Source organism: Strix uralensis, chromosome 3, assembly GCF_047716275.1.
Source record: "Strix uralensis isolate ZFMK-TIS-50842 chromosome 3, bStrUra1, whole genome shotgun sequence".
In the NCBI taxonomy this organism is placed as follows: domain Eukaryota; kingdom Metazoa; phylum Chordata; class Aves; order Strigiformes; family Strigidae; genus Strix; species Strix uralensis.
In genome coordinates, this window is record NC_133974.1 from 128,707,655 (window position 1) to 128,725,451 (window position 17,797).

Consider the following 17,797-nt stretch of genomic DNA (forward strand, 5'->3'; position numbering starts at 1 on the left):
GGGGTAGTTAACCTGCTGCATCATGTCATAATTCAGCCAGCCCACGAGGACTTTCATTTAAGTGGCACCCACAAAACTGCGCTGCAGTGCGTCCCTCTAGGGGCTCCGTATTTGGAAATGCTCTGCATCCTCTTTTGAATGTACGTTGTGAAAAAAAAACACTTCCTAACTTCACCCAAACGACGTGCTTCCAGCTTAGAGATCCAACGCTCCAGAAGCGGAATCTCAGATCTCACCAGTGGACACTCCTTTTCCCCCTCCCTGAATTCTTCCAGGAAAAAAAAAAAAAAAACAAAAAACAAAAAAAAAAAAAAAAAAACAAAAGAAAACACATTGTATCTGAGATACATCAGTCTGGAGGATATTCATGTACCACACAACTCATTAACTTCTCTATAATACTCTTCAATAGTTGCACTGCTCCATTTCAGAAATAACATTTCTGGAAGGTATTTATACTATGTTAAACTTGGATCCCCTGAGCAATGCATTGAAGGTAATCACTGGTACATCTGTTTCTGTCATATTTAAATTCATAGCCTAATTCAATTGCAAATAAATAGCTATTTATCACCATGAAGTTCACATTATAAAATTATAAAGGGCCAACGTGGTCCTAATCATTTAACAAAAGATACAGGCTTTAAAAGGAGGAAAGGGGAGAAAAACAAAATAAACCTTAGCAATCAATCCCCCAGTAAATCAAATACAATCAGCTCTGCTTGCCCATCACACCCCTGCATGACCCAAACCCCTTTGTTTTTTTCACAGAATTACAGAATATATTGCCATATATATCAGTTAAGTCCATCTTTCATTTTTATAGTCTGAAGAGGAGAATTATTTAGTCAAAATAACATGAGTACACAGCTCCTGTAATACTGTTGTGACCTCGGTTTCTAACATCTACTTCGGAACATTACAATAACTCAGGAACTTTTTTCACTTGCAAGGACATCTTAATTATCCCACCCATGACATGAATGTTTTTGGAAGATAAAGTTGGTAATTAACTTGTTGCCAAACAATATGTTTACTGTCCCTGAAGGTCAGTTCTCGTATAAAGACATAAGGACACTTAACTTTGGGAGATGTGTACTGTAACTGCCGTCAAACATTAACCAAGTGGTCATCCATTATCTATAGTAGCAGCAATGCAGAGTATGAAGATACTCCAAGCACCATAAAATGGCTGCATTAAAATAAACCTCTACTGAGGCTTGCAACAAATAAGTACAACTAGGGAGACAGTACTTGACCCATTGTAACAAGATTTGTTAGGAATTCCACTTAATCTCAGTAGTGAGTCGGTAGTAGGAGATTTGCCCAGGACAGTCAATGAAGATTGCTTCTGTACTACAGAAATCTATCTTTGCTGATTGCCTTTGTCAGGAGGAATTAAATTCTGAAACTGCTTTTGAAGGTCTTACCAAAACAACTGTAAGGGCTCCTCGCCTTGTTTAGTTCTGAATTTACACTAGAAATTTGCACGTACCAGTTTGACTAAGAAATCTGTGATATGCAAAGGGCAGTGGGAGGGTGGGGGAGGTACGGATAAAACAAGAGGTTTCATTAGCCACGCAAAGCCATGAAGGGCAGCTTGGCACTCCTGGTACAATTCCTATACCTAAGGAGCTCCCTGTTCCAGGCAAGTGAAAAGGTAACCATGTTTGAATAAAGATCTCCTATGATGCGTCGATTAGTTGTACACACAAGCTAGGATATGCACAAAGAGAAAAAAAGAAGGACAAACAACGGAATGTAAAAAAGGAAAATTATAATAAAGAAATATATGTAAAGTACTTCTATGCTGTTGTGCCCAGTGTTTACTCAGTGTCTGACTCATGTCCTTATCATTACTCTGCATTTCAACAGGAAACCTAACAGACACTTGGCCCTCACTTTGCCTTATACTCTGCTTAGAGACAGATGGAAGGCATGGAGGGCAAAGAAAAGCTGCTAAGAAAATCAAGGAGGAATAAAATAATCTTTGTCCAATAGGACGTGTTCCTCACATCCTAAACTCACAGCACCTGCTTTTTCACGTAGATGAACAGGTAACAACTGAGAACGTGCATTTCCCTCAAAGTGTTCTTGTGAAGAAATGGCATATGGAAGAACCTAAACATGGCAAACAGGCAAGAGTGAAAAAAGTAAACAGGAAAAAGAAATTCAGATGAGAAAATAGGAAAAAATTGAAATTATGAATATTCAAATAAGGGAGGGAAAGGTTCAACTACAGAAGGGAAAATATTAAGAAATTAGAAAGGGAAAGAAATGAGAAATTAGGAATGCCAAAATCACTGAAGGTAAGAACTGGAGGAGGAAGGGGAGTCTGGAGACATTCACCTACAGGTGTGGCTATTAGCACTGCAGTGAACTGGTAAACAAGAAGTTCTTTTGGCACACCACAGTCCATTAAAGAAGATACTTTGTACCTTTCATGCAAAAGTAGTTGATTCGCATCTCTTGTTGTTTGAAAAACTCATGTCTGTCAGCACTTTAGATACTGGAATAGCTTGTTCATGTTGAAACATGGGCTATTTGCTCTTTTCCATTGAGAATAGATTAGATTTCAAATTCCCCCACTTGGTTACCAAAAGCATTTCCATCAGCTGGAAACACTTTTCAATCCATCTTGCCAACTTTTGACCTATGCTAGTTTCTTTTGGAAGGTGAAACCAGTCAGGATCAGGCATGGATAAGCAATTCTCCACTGAGAGCATGTCAAACAGACACATAGCCTTCCCCGAGCCAGAATCCAGCAAATGTGTATTTCTTGGGAACGGACACTTACTCAGAGCTGTTCATATGGAAGCAAATAACAAGAACCTATGTCGCTCTGCAGTTTCTCTTGTAGATGAGTGTGGGCATCACACGTGCTATTCATTTTCAGAAATAATATTGGAGTGCTGTTTATATACTGCCTGTAGACCATCTAATTTAAAGATTGTAGCATATTAAAGCAATTGAAAAAGGCATTTGTTTCTGCAGCACAAAATGAAGAGTCTGATTACTAGACAAAATAATTGACACACTGTTACACTATACACGTTTGCCTGAATACTGTGGTATAATAAGCCATTACACGGTAAGAGAAGACTTCAGCTAATCTCAGCCTAGAAATATCCAGTCTTATTCCTACGCTACTGTCAGTGAACCCCTTGAAGTGCCAGCCAGCCGCAAGCGATTTTTGACTGAGCTCTCCCCTTTGTATGTGAAATGGAAGACAAAGATCTGTTGCTACGGCTGGCCGGCAGCTCACAGCACCTGATACCACAGCAGTATTATCTTTACAAGACTGCAGATGGAAGCATACCTAAGCCCTTCCTCACGTTCTTCCCATCATTCCCCTTCACCATCCATCCACACTCTTTCTTTTTTTAAACAGGTCATCACAAGTCCAGCTCTGATGTCTCTTTAATTTCCCAGATGATCTGCTGACTTACTTGTGGTTTGCAGGAACGAAAGCTTCCTGCAGGCTGGTTGCACCCAGCAGAGAATACAGATGCCTTGTTGCAGCAGGAGGAAGAAAATCAGAGCTGAAGTCATTACCCCCTTCACCACCACCACTCTCCATCCTCTGTGTAAGCTCTCTGACAGCATTCCCCCCTTATCATCTTCTAGAGTGTCAAGTAAAATGAAAAGGTTAAACTTGAAGGCTTGTACATGGCCTTTGGGTTAGATAGTCACTTTTTTTGAAAAAAAAGCTCTACAAACAGCAAAATATTTTTAAAATCGCAGAAACATTAAGGTTCAAGGACTAAATTTGCTACCTTAGCTGAATTACATACAAAATCTAATATTGCTCCCCAGAGAAATACTTAATATCTGCTTCCCAAACTGACTATTGGAAGCCAACTTCAGAACCAAAAGCTTGTTCCAGTATCCAACAATGTCGCAGGTGCAAATCCCCATGCTTTGAAACACCATACTCCTTTACATCACTCTTCATATAAAAATACAGGGATGCTAAAACTGGAACAGGTAAGTATTCTTAACTTCAATCTGGTCACGGTTTCCCTTTTTATTTTCTATATTTAGCATCTCCCTGTTCAATTCTCTTTTCCTCTTTCACATACCCACATTTCCTTTTCTTGCTCTAATGGACGATATTTGGACAATCAAGCAGACAGTAAGTACAGACATAGTGCTGTGAAACCCTCTAACTAAAAAGCCTGCTGTGAATCAGCCTCTCTGGGATCACAGCCTACCACTCAATTTCACTCACAGCAAGAGCCATAGGTAAAGCTTCACGTGAAAAAAAAAGAGCGTTACTAAATATTCAGCTTCCAGTGCTCCGTGCCAGCAAATGTCCACTGGATGATGGATTGCCCTGCAGACTCCCTCCGCATGCAGTCATCCGTGGCTTGCCAGTGGTTTGTTACCCCAGGCTGAAGCCTACTGAATGGAGCAACTTTTAGAGCAGTTTGTAGTCTTTGCAAAACATCAGCTTTTAGGCTTTCAGTCTTTTACACTTAATTCAGAGGTATAGGGTCAAAATACATGAGCCTTGGTTTTGCATTAACACCATAAATGATCAAAACAACTCATTAGCTATGATTCATCTGTTTGTCTAGAAACAAGTAAATGTCAGTACTGTCAGGAAAGGGAAAAGTTTATGATTAAGCTCCGGCTATATTAATTCCTCATAACATCCGCTTGAAGAGAGCATTCTAAAGTTTTTTAAAAGATTCAGGACTTGATTTTCCATCCATCTCATTGAGATAGTATTGTAGAGAATTCATGCAAAAGAACATGTAGAAACACATACCTTTACATTCAATATTCTTGTATGAAACCATTATGCAATTAGCTTAATTCTCAGGCAGAAAAATAATTCAACAGAAGATGACACAGAATGACTGGAATAAGCCTAGAAAGCAACTGTGTTTAAACACATGGTAGACATCAAGTCAACAACCTTCTACAACTCAATGGAAAGCTCGTCTGCAGTTCTCTGTTATCTTAACTGACTGTTTCAAACACTGACAGCCTTAACATTTCTGCTGCATGAATTTTTGATCTCCCCTCAAAGAGAAACAAGGAAACTGCCCAGTTTTCCAACATGTACAGACTAAGTAATCCACATCATGATCCCACTGATAAAACCTCCAAATCTGTCCTCCCCATCAGTGAAGGTCTCTGAGGGAACCCCGAACTAAGAGTCATTTTAGGATGCTTAATTTACATTATATTCATCTTTATTTGTTCAAGTGATAGCATGGATAAGGTAGTAAAACAGATAGGGCACAGTGCACAGAGACCACCTTCCTGTCTCCTGAGAAAAGGCTTTCAAATGAGGAAAGAGCTGTTACGTTAATGCAATCTGAGTTAATAATAACAATAATAAAATACTATACCTTTGGGTATTTTGAACATGGAATTAAGTAATTTATTTAAAGTATCGTGTAACAGCTCTAGAAACAATAGGCACAGGGACTGTATTTATTTTTTTGATGTATGAATGAGTTTTGCATGTAGATACATAGAGTCTTGCCATGTCATGACTGCAGAACAACAGCAGATACTTATCAGATCAGCCTTAATTAATTTGCTCCCAAATGAACAGCGCATTTAGAAGGAAATAAATTGTAATTTTATCCGGGAAGACCACTTCACACAAATGGGACAAACTGTTACCTTATCTGATTTGTATCTATTCTCTAATCATGCAGATACTCACTATAAAGGAATTTAAAATAATTCTAAAAATACCCAGCTGCTATTGCACATAAATATTGCATCTTCCTCTCTGGATAAAATCCTTCTGAGGGAAATAGCTAAGTTGCTTAAGGCTTATTTTTCTTACATCTCACACGGACATGCCTCAAACACTCATATCACTGTTCCATCAAATTTTAAATCACCTATGTGGAAATATCTACAAGTTCAACAACGTTCCACTGCTTTTGTTCTGCTATTTCGGTGTTTTAATTATGTTACTTCACACAGCAGAACAAAGTTTGACATTAGTACTGAATCTCATAAATCATCACTTTAACAAAACGCATTCCCTTGAGGAGAGATAATACAGGCCACATGAAAGTCCCCTTTTTAGCTTAAAACCTTCTCAAACAATCCTAATTGTTTTCAGAAAGTCAATGGCAGGATTATGCTGTCTGAGGCACAGAAGAAGTGAGTGAGTGATATTTATACGTTAGCTCATTTTTGTTTGTTTTTCATTGCAGTGGAGGTTTTTAAAAAAAATAATATGAGGAGTCAAAAAATAAAAAATGAAATGAAACATGAATTCAACATTAATTCAATACTACTGACTCTGGAACAAAAGCACGATAACATTGTGCTGGAGATGTACAGTTAACATTGTGCTAGAGACGTACAATCCTTATCATTTTTCTTCAGCTCTTCAAAACATTTTACTAAGGAAATGGCCAATGCTACAATACAAAGACTAGTGTACAGCACATAAACATAAAAAAAAATAGTTTCATAATAATATCCAGTGATTCAGCATGTCAGAAGTTCACACAAACTACAAATACCAAAGCTCATCATGTTGCAATAAATTCCACTAAACTAATTTGTTAGAATGCTAATTGTTCCTTTTATAGCGATGAAATCAAGACACCATAGGTATCACTCTCTAAAAGGAACCCAGCAATCTGGCCTAATTGTTAATTGACTAATGAAAGGTAATTTTTAAGTTGGGGCAGTGGCAATTTCACACTTGCATAACAGAATTTCTACAGTAAGAGGGGTTTATGCTTTGCACCTGACAGAGATGCACACGGACACAGACTGATATCAAACATCATGATAGCAGCAGGCACACGTAGTCATCTGCAAAGGTTCAGATGTTTCTCACAACAGTGTCTTCTTAAGAGAGCTGCGAAGAGAATGAAGTGGAAGCGTGCAATTCTTTAAAAGAAATCTGTCCAACTCTTCCCACTGCTCTTGCCTATTCTTTCAATTTGTGTATCAAGAATACGCCACTGAGCCACACTCCAAGGATGAGCGTGTCCCCTGTCAGCTGAAGAGTGGCCATAGCAAGTGATGGTCAGTTTTGTAAACATATTCCTATGAATTATCTCAACACTCTGCAGTCTCTCTTCCACATTTTCAGCCTATTTACAAAGGGAAGACTTGGCTACTGCCAACCTCTCCACTTTCCCCTCAGTGTACCGTGAAAAGGATTTCTGCGTGCTAAAAATCAGCACGGCAAAATGCAGATCTTTATGTTTTTCCAAAGGCTGCCTCTGGAAGGCAAAATGCATTAGTGCCCTTGGTTTCACTGAGGTTTTCACCTGGTTTTAGGCTACAGAACCACTCAGCAGGGGGGAAGGTGGAGAGGAATGAAAGCACATAAGTTCTACCACTTTTTAGCTAGAAAAAAGAAAGTCTGCAGTCCTATTGCTACAGATGAGTGATCCTTGAATCCTCCCTTGCTCTGCCCCACGAGACACTCTTCAAAAGAACTAGCATATATGTGCTGACCTAGGGGTAACGAAGACACTTCTTGAAGACTGGCCTGTGTCACAGGTTTAAGTAGCCTGTGGGGTCCTGAGCTGCCCTTACCTCACCTGTGTGAATATAACTCCCACTAAATTAATTTTCTCAGAGAGAGAAAAGAGAGAATCAATATTTATTCCGGGATCAAAATGTTTTTCGCTTAAAGAACTCAGCAGTCAAGAAAAATGAGGAGCAATCATTTTGTTCCCATGACAAACAAAAGCTTCCTTGCCAGTAGACACTGTATATTGACAATAACCTGTAAGCATCGTAGCACGCATAGTAATAAGATGGTATTTCACTGCAGTAGATTTCTATCTTGTAGAAAGTATTTTTTGGTTCTAAACAGAAATTTTAAAGAATCAAAATATTGTATTTTTCATTAAATAGCAACATTAAAATAGTTACAAACACTTAATCCACCCCCCCACCCCCCCCCCCCCCAACCATCAGCTTTATTTAACATGTCCTAATTTAAATACTGAGGCCATAAATAATGACTAAGAAATCATCAACTGATTCAAAATTCAAGCAGCAGGAAGTCCGGAGTTTTTTGGAAACTATTATTTTATCTTATTGCAATTAATTTGGTAATGCACCGAGCTACCACCAAAAATGCCACACCAGATTAACTTTCTTTTTATTAACCATGGCAGGCCAAATACTTCAAAAAAAGAAGGCGTCTTGGTAATGAGGCTTAACTCAAGGACACTGATTTATAATGACACCGGTTCTTCCCTTCTGTATTACCTCACATACTTAGTAAGAAATCTTCGAAGGGTCAAATTCTTATGTCATCTAGAAATTATTCTGATCGCTCTCTATCTGAACTGTATTTGTTTTGCTTCTAATACAATTTCCAGTTTTCACCCTGTCACATCAACTCGGCCTTTAGTGGCTTGATTCTGTTTCAAAAGATGTCATAAACCATGCTTGTCGTCGCCTGCCGCATTACATAGACCTCAGCAGTAACTATGTCACAGGCCAAATAAAACCAGCTTTTGTTAGCCACCCACTGATTGCGACATGTATGAACAGTTTATAAAATGGGATAAGCTGGTATTTAATCAATCAAAAACGTTCAAGGGAACACCAATTCTCCATAGTTTTTGGCATATTTCTCAGTCTATTTTAAACACTTGTGACAGTTGTGTTTCCTCAGAGATATTGATTGCATCTATTTCTTTCCAATGGTCTTTAACCAAACCAAATCAAATCCTGTATGTACCATTTCACTGTGAGGTAATATTTTTCTTCTCTTTTGGATTTTGTGGTTATTTCTGATTGCTATTTTATCTCATTTTTCAGAGAAACGGCACCTGTAAGACTGGTCAGTGAAAATAAACAGCAACTGTGATGAATAACTTGCTCTTCAACAAGGATGAGACAGTGTAGGCTCACTGTATCTGGTAAATACAAAGCAGTGCCTAGTCCTGAAGGTGATAATCTGATGTTACAATACTGGACATTACAAAATGGATATCAATATGGATTGAGAAGACAGTGAAAACAAGATTAAAATGCAATCAGAAGTGCTATTTTATTTTATTTTTACAGGGGTTTTACTGAGGCTTAGGAAAACCCCTGAGTTGAAAAGAGGTGGAGATTAAGAGAATACTTTAGAGAAGCATAATCTATGCTTGCTCTGTTCCTGCTCTTCCCTTTGCACTCATTTATGGTCATTAGGGGACTTGTTGCCTTTTTTTTTTGCTTTTTTTTTTTTTCCCCACACCATTCTAGAAACACAGCAATAGCCAGCTTCATGCATGGAGAGGATGGCGTAAGCTCCTAGTACATTTCCCAGTCCCCAAACTCATTTAATATAAAATCCTCAAGTTGAGGACATAACAGATATTAAACTGATAAAAACATATGCTACACTTGATCTTTGCCAAAAGGTCAAGAAGCAAACACGAATCAGCAGACTCAATGGTTTCTTGGTCTGACTCAGTGAGCACACTGAGACTGAATCATCGCAAGATTTTAACACCACAGTAGCAATAATTATGTAGCTTTATCACTCAAATTTATTTCAAGAAGCTGCAGACAGACTACAGACCCCAAATAACTCACTCCAGGATTTCAATGAGTTCATGATTTTGCACAAACAGTAACTGTTCCAGGACAGGAACTTGGGAAGCTAACGATGCTACGTCCAGCCTCCCAAAATATTCCAGTCTTGGTCTGATTATTTCCTCTATGGTAAACTCAATAAAGAAAAAATACCCAACAACCTTCCCCGTAACTTCCTGCTGCCCCCCTAATCCCTGCCCCAGACACTTAAGCAATCTGCTGGTTTCTGAATCATTACGGAGTTATTTTAGAACCTTCTGCCATGGATTAGAGAAAGACACGTCTCCCCTGCAGCAAATATTTCACAAAATTCTAAAAAGTCAAGGGACCTTTTTGATAAATAACGTACCAAGGACAGAACTACATACTGCAGTGCATTTTCTTAATGCTTGGTGGACTCATTAGAGCATCTTACACACTAATTCAAAGGCTATATCTCAGTTTTGTCAAAGCATGATTTTTAATTACTCTGTATCAAGCTCCACAATAAAGTAACACAGAAGATGTCCACACACAAAGAACACTAAGACAATACTGCTAAAGCTTCAAAAAATCATCCCTGTGTGTGGAAACTAAAAATGTCTTTTGAAGATAATGAGTAATAACAAAAGACATTTCAGTAACTTGGAACAAGACGACAATTTCTTAAAAATTATTTCCATTTTCAAGAATGCTTTCTAAACGAGCTTGGAAACCTTTTTATTTCCCATTATATTTTCAATCACTCATTATAATCACTAATCATTTATAGGAATAGAACAGTAGGTCTAAAGTAAAAGGAAATGTATTGTCACAGCAGAAATACCCAGCTAATACACTGATGTTGGTGTTCCAAGCTGCACAAGAGAGCCAGCCAACTATAAGGTTAATTGTTCTATTTTCAATACAGAGTATTCAGTGAATCAGTATCAGCAAATCTACCGGGTTTTAATGAGTTAAAATATTTTAATAGCATAGCTTTGTTCTTTAGTTTAATCACCTTTCCCTAAGGCTCTGAACAACATTTAAGCATGTGCTTAATTTGCTATTGAAGTCAACAGAACTTTCAGTGAATACTGGAAGTTAAACATGTGCTTAATGAGATTTACTGAATCAGAATGCGTAAAAATCGATGTGAGCAGAATCAAAGCCCAGAGGCATTAGTCAAGTCCACCCTGAGTTTCCCTAAAGACACAGGGCCTCTAAAAGGCAAATGAAAATTTTGTAATTATTATGACATGTCTACTGTACATCCGTATTTCTGAAATACAGAGCAAAACACATACCAGACTTTACAGGTCTTTAAAGTAGGAAAGGGAAAAAACCACTGAATTTACCCTGAAATACTAACTGGAGGCTTTTGTGGAATTTTGTTTGGTATCAGTAGTTCAGCAATACTCTTTGACAGGAGACAACAATTGATTTGTCTTATGTTTCCTCCAAGAAGAAAATGTAGTGTAATTAAAATGTTTTCACTGGGGGGAGGAGGGAATGGAGAGATGGAGTTAACATATATATTTTAGCTATCTGTTCCTCTGTGAAAAAGAAGGAATGTAATCCAATATTAGTATCTCACTTCCTCAGTCATTCAGGCAAACTCTGTAATCCTCTCAAACCTGCGTATGAACATCTGCATTATACCAGATTATACTCCTTCTCGGATTAAATTAAATTAAATTACCTGCATGCTTTTAAGTCCCCTTTTTTACCACCAAGAACTATCATTTCTTCCTAGTGCGGAGGAGTTTAGTTTAGCAAATAGCAACTCAATGATCTTTGAGTGCAGCATATAAAACTGTTCTTTACTATTTTGTGTGACATTTAAATGGCTTAAGTGAGCATTTAATTGAATTGCAACTAATAAATATTTTCCTTGAGAGTAAATATTAAAAAAAGGATTTGACTCCAAGAGAAAAATTCTTCAGAATCCACACTCACTATAAATGTTCAAATCTGACTTAGAAGTATTTTAATTCTTTCTCTTCCAGCTTACATGGAGGATCTGGTTCTGACATCAAATGTCAGAGAGACTTTTTTTTTTTCTGCCCAGAATAACAGCGTATTGGAGAAATGTTTAGCAATTTCTCTTAACAATATACTGTCACCAATCCTTTCTCTAATATACTGTCAAATCAGCAAACCTGTTAAAGACAAAATTTTGCAAATTTAAATTTTGAACATAACAATTGTTACTTCAATATGGCAATCATCAGCATGGAAGGAGTTAATCTCCCCCACTCTTTTTAAGAGTAAAAAAGGCTAGGAACAGCTGTCACTCAGGTGATGAATACAAGCTGCCAGCCTTTTAAGCAGCAGGTACAGCATTTGAGCTCTGAATTAATTAGCATTCAGAAAGCCTAAACACCGCTTGATAACTCCACAAGATAATTTTTGTCCCTTCCTGCAAATTAATACTGCTATTAAGATGAGCAAGGACACAAAGCAGATCGTAATTGTACCCATTAAACAAAGTTTCACAAATAACAAATTGGAGGTTCTAGCCGAGAATGCATCAAGTCAAATAAAGAATTGCTGCAAACAACATACATGAATTCATCTTCAGTTTCTCACAGCATTCACAAAAACACATAGAATATGAATTCCTGTGTAAATGCATGAAATGTTTTCTGCATGTAAGCACAGGCTTCTCAAAAGTTCAAGTTTCTAAATGTTTAAATAGCGGCTTTGTCTCAAAAGCATTTGGGCTGCTTCCATACAAGAGCCCCTTTTAACATAAGCATAGACACTGAAATGACAAGTTAGCAAGGCCTCGGAGATTATACTTACAACATTTTAAAAAAACAAGGCCTCCACCAAATGCTGTTGCAGCACTGCATCTCAGTCTACACAACTTGGTGTGAAAAACCTTCCTCTTATATAAATAATTTCATTTAAACGATGAGCATATTTTAAAAAGCACAAAAATGATTGATATCGGCATTTAATGATGTTTAATAAGTGGCCATCTGTCAACAGTCAAGGAGTAAAAAAGAAGCACATTATTATTTCCCAAAAGATTAGAAATATTGATGCTAATTAAAAGGCACATTATCACTATCTCAAAGCAACGTCTAAACACTAATCAGACTTCAAGTCCAGTGAAGGGGAAGGGGGCAGATCTGTGGCTACGCGTGTTCCCCAAATGGGTTGAGTTGATAATCTCTAAACTGGTGTTATGATAGTGTGCAGATTGGAACTCGGCAAGTAGCAGTTAACTCCTGACTAGGTGGGCAAGCAATTAAACCCTGACCTGACATATGAAAGATTATTTATTTTAAACTTAACTCTTCGGAAGAAATCTTTGGTATATTTTTATACAGAACTGTAAAAGAAGAGAACTATGCTAAACATGGCATTTCACCATTTTTTTTTTCCCATTTTTCCATACACAGTATTTTGAAACAAAATAAAACCTGGCATCGCGGTGCCCAAACGTACTATTAACTGCACTATGCTAAACTGCAATGTCATAGGTATTTTTAGCTGAAAAAAGGAATGATGTCACACACGCATAAGGGACTTGCATGGCCAGTTATGACTGAAACCCACACACAAAGTAACAAAACCCATAATCATGGTGTCTGTGAAGCATTTTTGACTATTTGGGCCTTTAAGAACTCCCGTCTGGGGTTCAGGGCTGCTACAGCAACTCATGCTGAGTGCTGTGGAGGAAGAAGGTGCACAAAGGTAGGTGGTTCAGGTGCTAATGTTTGCCTGGAGCTCTGCCTTCAACGTTAATAGTCAGCTTATTACCTTTTAAAATGTGGTATTTATTGACATTTTCATAATTCATCTCGATCAGAACCTCTTTTAAGCAAACAGACCTCTACTAACCTCAAAATCCATGCTTCATGTTTGAACAGAAGCAGTCAGCCGCCCATGACATGCTTTTGTCTTAGTATGCAAAAAGCTGACAAGACTCTCGGCATTTATTGCTTGCAGAGAGGCAAAGTATAGGCTGCTGGCAAATGCTTCCCTGCCCTTGGGATACAAGAGATGTGTAAGCAAGATATGACTGATCCCTCCTCCCACGTCACGGAAACTCTATGTACAGTCCCAGGTATAGCAATATTGACTGTCTGAGCCTTGCTCAAACGTTCACCAACTTTACGAGGCCAGCTGAACAGTTTGGTGGTGCCAGAGGAAAGAGGCAGGTGAGTGGTGCAGAATGCTCCAGCGCTGAAGATAAGCAAAGCACAGACAAACACAAAGTAAAAGACATACTGGGAACAGATGGCAAAAATGGGGATGAGAGAATCATATTGAAAGTATGCAAAAATGGTAAACTGAAAGTGTCACAGCCGTGGCTGCAGAAAAGCACAGGTATCCCGGCAACCGAGGCCCAAGGGCATGAGTACCCGTACATAATTAAGACCAGTCATTTCTTCCACCATATTTTTAACAGCAAACTTTTTCACCTGTAACTGCCACTATCAAATTACCATCTCCACAGTGCAAAGCCACCTCTAGTCTTCCTCCTCAGGTCAAGGAACCCATTCATCACCATCAAGTGAAGCATATTTCTATTTCTACTTGTCATTTTCATACCATCGCTTCACACAGGTGTGACCTCTGATCCTGATTTTCCTTCCAACACTCCCCTGCCATACTCTCACAGTCCTCCATTATCTCCTCCCTAAGAAATATTAAAAGACTTAAGAAAGATGTCCCTGGTTTTGATTACCCTATTCCAATCTAACTCCTTGATCTTCAGCATAAACACTTCAATCATTCTGGCATTTTCATTGACTCAAATTAAATGCAGAGCCAGTAATTATTTCACAATCCCCTTGCCCTTTTATACACAGGTCTTCTGCCTTACACAATGACAAAGTATTACCTCCCAGATCCTTAAACGGTTCAGATACTTCAGATACGCTTTGGATATGAATCTGACACGAGGGGACTCTAAAGTAAACCTTGTGAGGCTTAGCCAGTACTAATTATTAGCAATTACAGTGCTTTTCTAATGTTGAGCTCCAATGCTCAAACATGATGCAAGCCATATAACCATACAATCGTTGCACTTATTAACAGGTTCCTCAGGGTGATCAGGAGCACTAGGTACAAGATCCCCTGTATTTTGCAGCCTGCTAAACATAAATTCAGTGGAGCTGATGCCAAAAGGGAAATTCACAGTACTATGTAGGTAAATTTGAGGCAGGATGTTTAGACAGACATACAGGAAAAAAACCCACCATCAGTATCCAGTTTTACTTACGTTATTTACTTCCATATTCACTACAGGTTTCTTTTAACTGTCACCAAATTCTTTATACTTTGTGCTTCACAGATTTGCCTTCTGACTCTGTGCGACTGTTGGACATTGTATAGCTGTCAGAGCAGAAGTGGAATGTATGAAAAGCTGGATAATTGTAACTTGGGGCATATGGCACTAAGGAGAATGTAGGAGTTAGTGGGAAGAAGGGGGTTTTGTTTTGATTTTTTCAAGAGTCCGGATATGACTAAAGCTTTTTCCGGTGGGCAAAGAAAATATCCCTTGTTTCTCTGTTTCTTCACAATTTGAAAAGTTGCTTGCTTTTTTTTTTTTCTTTTCTTTTTTTCTTTTTTTTGGTTGGGGGCTGGGGAGAGGAGAGGAAGTTTAACATTAATTCTAATTTACATGAAAAATAATACGCCTTCCTTCTGGTTCTCTTCTCCTGTCCCAAGAAAATACATTCTAAACCGGCCTGCATTACATTGAGGTTTTTACAAAAAAAAGCACAGAAATGAGCTAGCTGCTGTGTAAACATATCAGGCTTCATAGCTCACATGCATTGAAATGACCAGCACAGTTCGCTCTTCTCAAAGGTATTGCCTCAAGCTGATTGCTGACTCAAGACAAGAACACAACTCTGGTCACAGTGAGTTTCTGAGTATTTTCTCTGCAGCTGCAGGGTATAGAGGGTTTTCTGTTTGTTTTGCTTTTTTTCCCCTTTTTCATATGAAACCTCAGATTCTGAAGTACAGTTTGGCAGCACCAGGCTGAACTCACTGCCAGTTTCCTAGGGTACAGAATCTCTAATAACACAAAGCCCTGACTATCTTCTTGCCCAATAAATAATCAAAATTTTGCACCACGATCTTCCGTAAAAATATGACTTCTTGTTTTTATCTCTCAGTTGCAGCTAATCCTTTCTGTCAACGGGGTTTCATCCGTAACAAGTCTGCCTGTGACATGTTAAGTCCCAATGCATCTCTTAACAAATCCCCCATGCACGGCATGGTTCACAGAGTGCACAGGTTGCAAAAAGGGCCGCAGAGACAGAGCCTCTCTTCTCTAATGGGATCAGAAAGGCTGCGCTTTCACATGGAAGACGCTCATCAAATGAGAGGACGGGAGAGACAGCGCGCTGTCAGGGAAGTCCAGGCTTACGTTATCGCATTTCGGGTGCATAAGCAGAACAGAGCATTCGTGATATTTGTATTCTTGAACACCACTTCTCTCGGGTTGAATTATTGGTCACATGTATATTGCTGTCATGCTGGAAAGCTGACCCAGGCGATGTTTGCTTCATAGTCAGCAATTTTAAACAGCTTTTTTCTAGGCTTTAAGGGCTAGCATTGTATAACTAGCTCTCTAGGACTTGTCCTTCCTTTTCTCCTCCCCTCTTCTGTTCCTGCTTCAATTTTACGCTCGTTCACTTTACCCGACATATCAGAGGAAAGCACACGAGGGAGTAAAAACTAGACAAACGTTTTTGCCAGGGGGGAATTACCAGAGGCTTCCCTTGGCTTCGCAGAAGCAACAATGGGAATAAACTCAGCGACAGCTGTTTGCTCTCCCCACTTTTAAAACCTGCCTGCCCCCCATCCCCAGCAGCCTACATTTAACGTACAGTTGTGGAGGGGAGGAAGGTGACAGACACCAGCGTGCTCTCCTGCTTCCTGCAGCACCTTCACCAAGCTCTCTTGTAAAACACTATTACACCGTGTGGCAGCTTTCTTCCACTGTGTCAAGGAAACAGCTCCGTTTTCATCTCATTGACAAACGAAAAGTGCGCTTAAATTCGCTATAGGGACACATGACACCTAGGGGATCATTTCTTTCAGTTATGTGGGATTTTAAACCAATTCCCACAGGGCTTGCTGGGCTTCCCTGAAATCTTCTGTCAAGCCAAGAGTTTCCGTTCCACTCAATGACCAGAAGTGCTTCAAAAGCTGCTCTTGATGGTGCCAAACTGCTAATAACAGAGATTACAGTGGCCATTGTAATCAAAAATTACAGGTACTCTAGTTTTGTCTTCTGAGATGCCTGAGAAAAAGAGTATGCTCTGTCTGTATATACACCCAGACATTTTCTCTAGTAGAGAGAGTGAAACCATGAAACTGAGGGCATTTCGCAAAGGAGTTGTTTATATATTCTGTTCTCGGATAAATTAGATGGTGCAGCAGAATGACACAGCTAAGCACAGTGACAACGTGTTCACTCACATCCTGCATCATTTTAAATCCTTTCCGATTTAGCATCTTATAACACTTCAACAAATTACAAAAATTATTTATCTGTAGTAACTTTCAAACAATTCTATCATTTACATTATGTTTTATATAGTGATTTAATCAGTTGAGACACCCTAAGTATCCTTTATAAAATTTCACCTTGGGCTTCCTGCTGAAACGCTGGCATTACAAAACTTCCATGGGACATTTGCACTTAAGTAAACACTGTTTCAGGCACTTTGGAAACATTCATACACATTAGTCTATTAATATTGTTTCCTATATACAAAAATCCCAAATGAACCAGAGGCATTAATTAATAATGTACATTAAAGGACAGAAATTTCTGCACATGGACTCTATAAAACTTCAAATACTTGCAAGATAAATACTTTGGTTTTGTGTAATAAGCAATGACAAAATTTTGCTTTTGATGAAACACTGGGACCTAATTTTTGTTATATCAGTGCTTGTACCAAGCACAGATGGTAAGAAGTATGAATTTATTTTATGCTCCCTTTCATATGTTCATAGCAATATAAATTTAGGTTTATTGTATTGTTGCTAACTAAACTTGAGATTCATTCATCTTGGGAAAACATGCAAGGAACACCCAGATTCCTGAATGGATGTTGTTTGTTTGGGTAAAAGGAATTAGGCCACAGGCACTCTATACACCTTGTAATTAGGTGAGAACCTGAGGATTTTTAAAAAAAAAAAAAAAAAAGAAGAAAAAGAAAAAAAGAGGCATCTGAACAGATTTTCCCATCTGCTTTCAGAATGGCTGGTCAATTGGTCATCAGCTAAAGAACTCAAAAAAAAAAAAAGG

General features: G+C 38.5%; 1 protein-coding gene and 1 non-coding gene across 4 annotated transcripts in view; both read right to left on the bottom strand.

Annotated features, from left to right (window-relative positions):
• Positions 1–17,797, bottom strand: part of MACROD2 (mono-ADP ribosylhydrolase 2) — a 901,307-nt gene that overhangs the window by 484,103 nt on the left and 399,407 nt on the right. The gene's annotated exons all lie outside the window — the stretch shown is intronic.
• Positions 9,195–9,384, bottom strand: LOC141941948 (U2 spliceosomal RNA). The gene has a single exon (XR_012628484.1). It is a non-coding gene; the product is annotated as a U2 spliceosomal RNA (small nuclear RNA).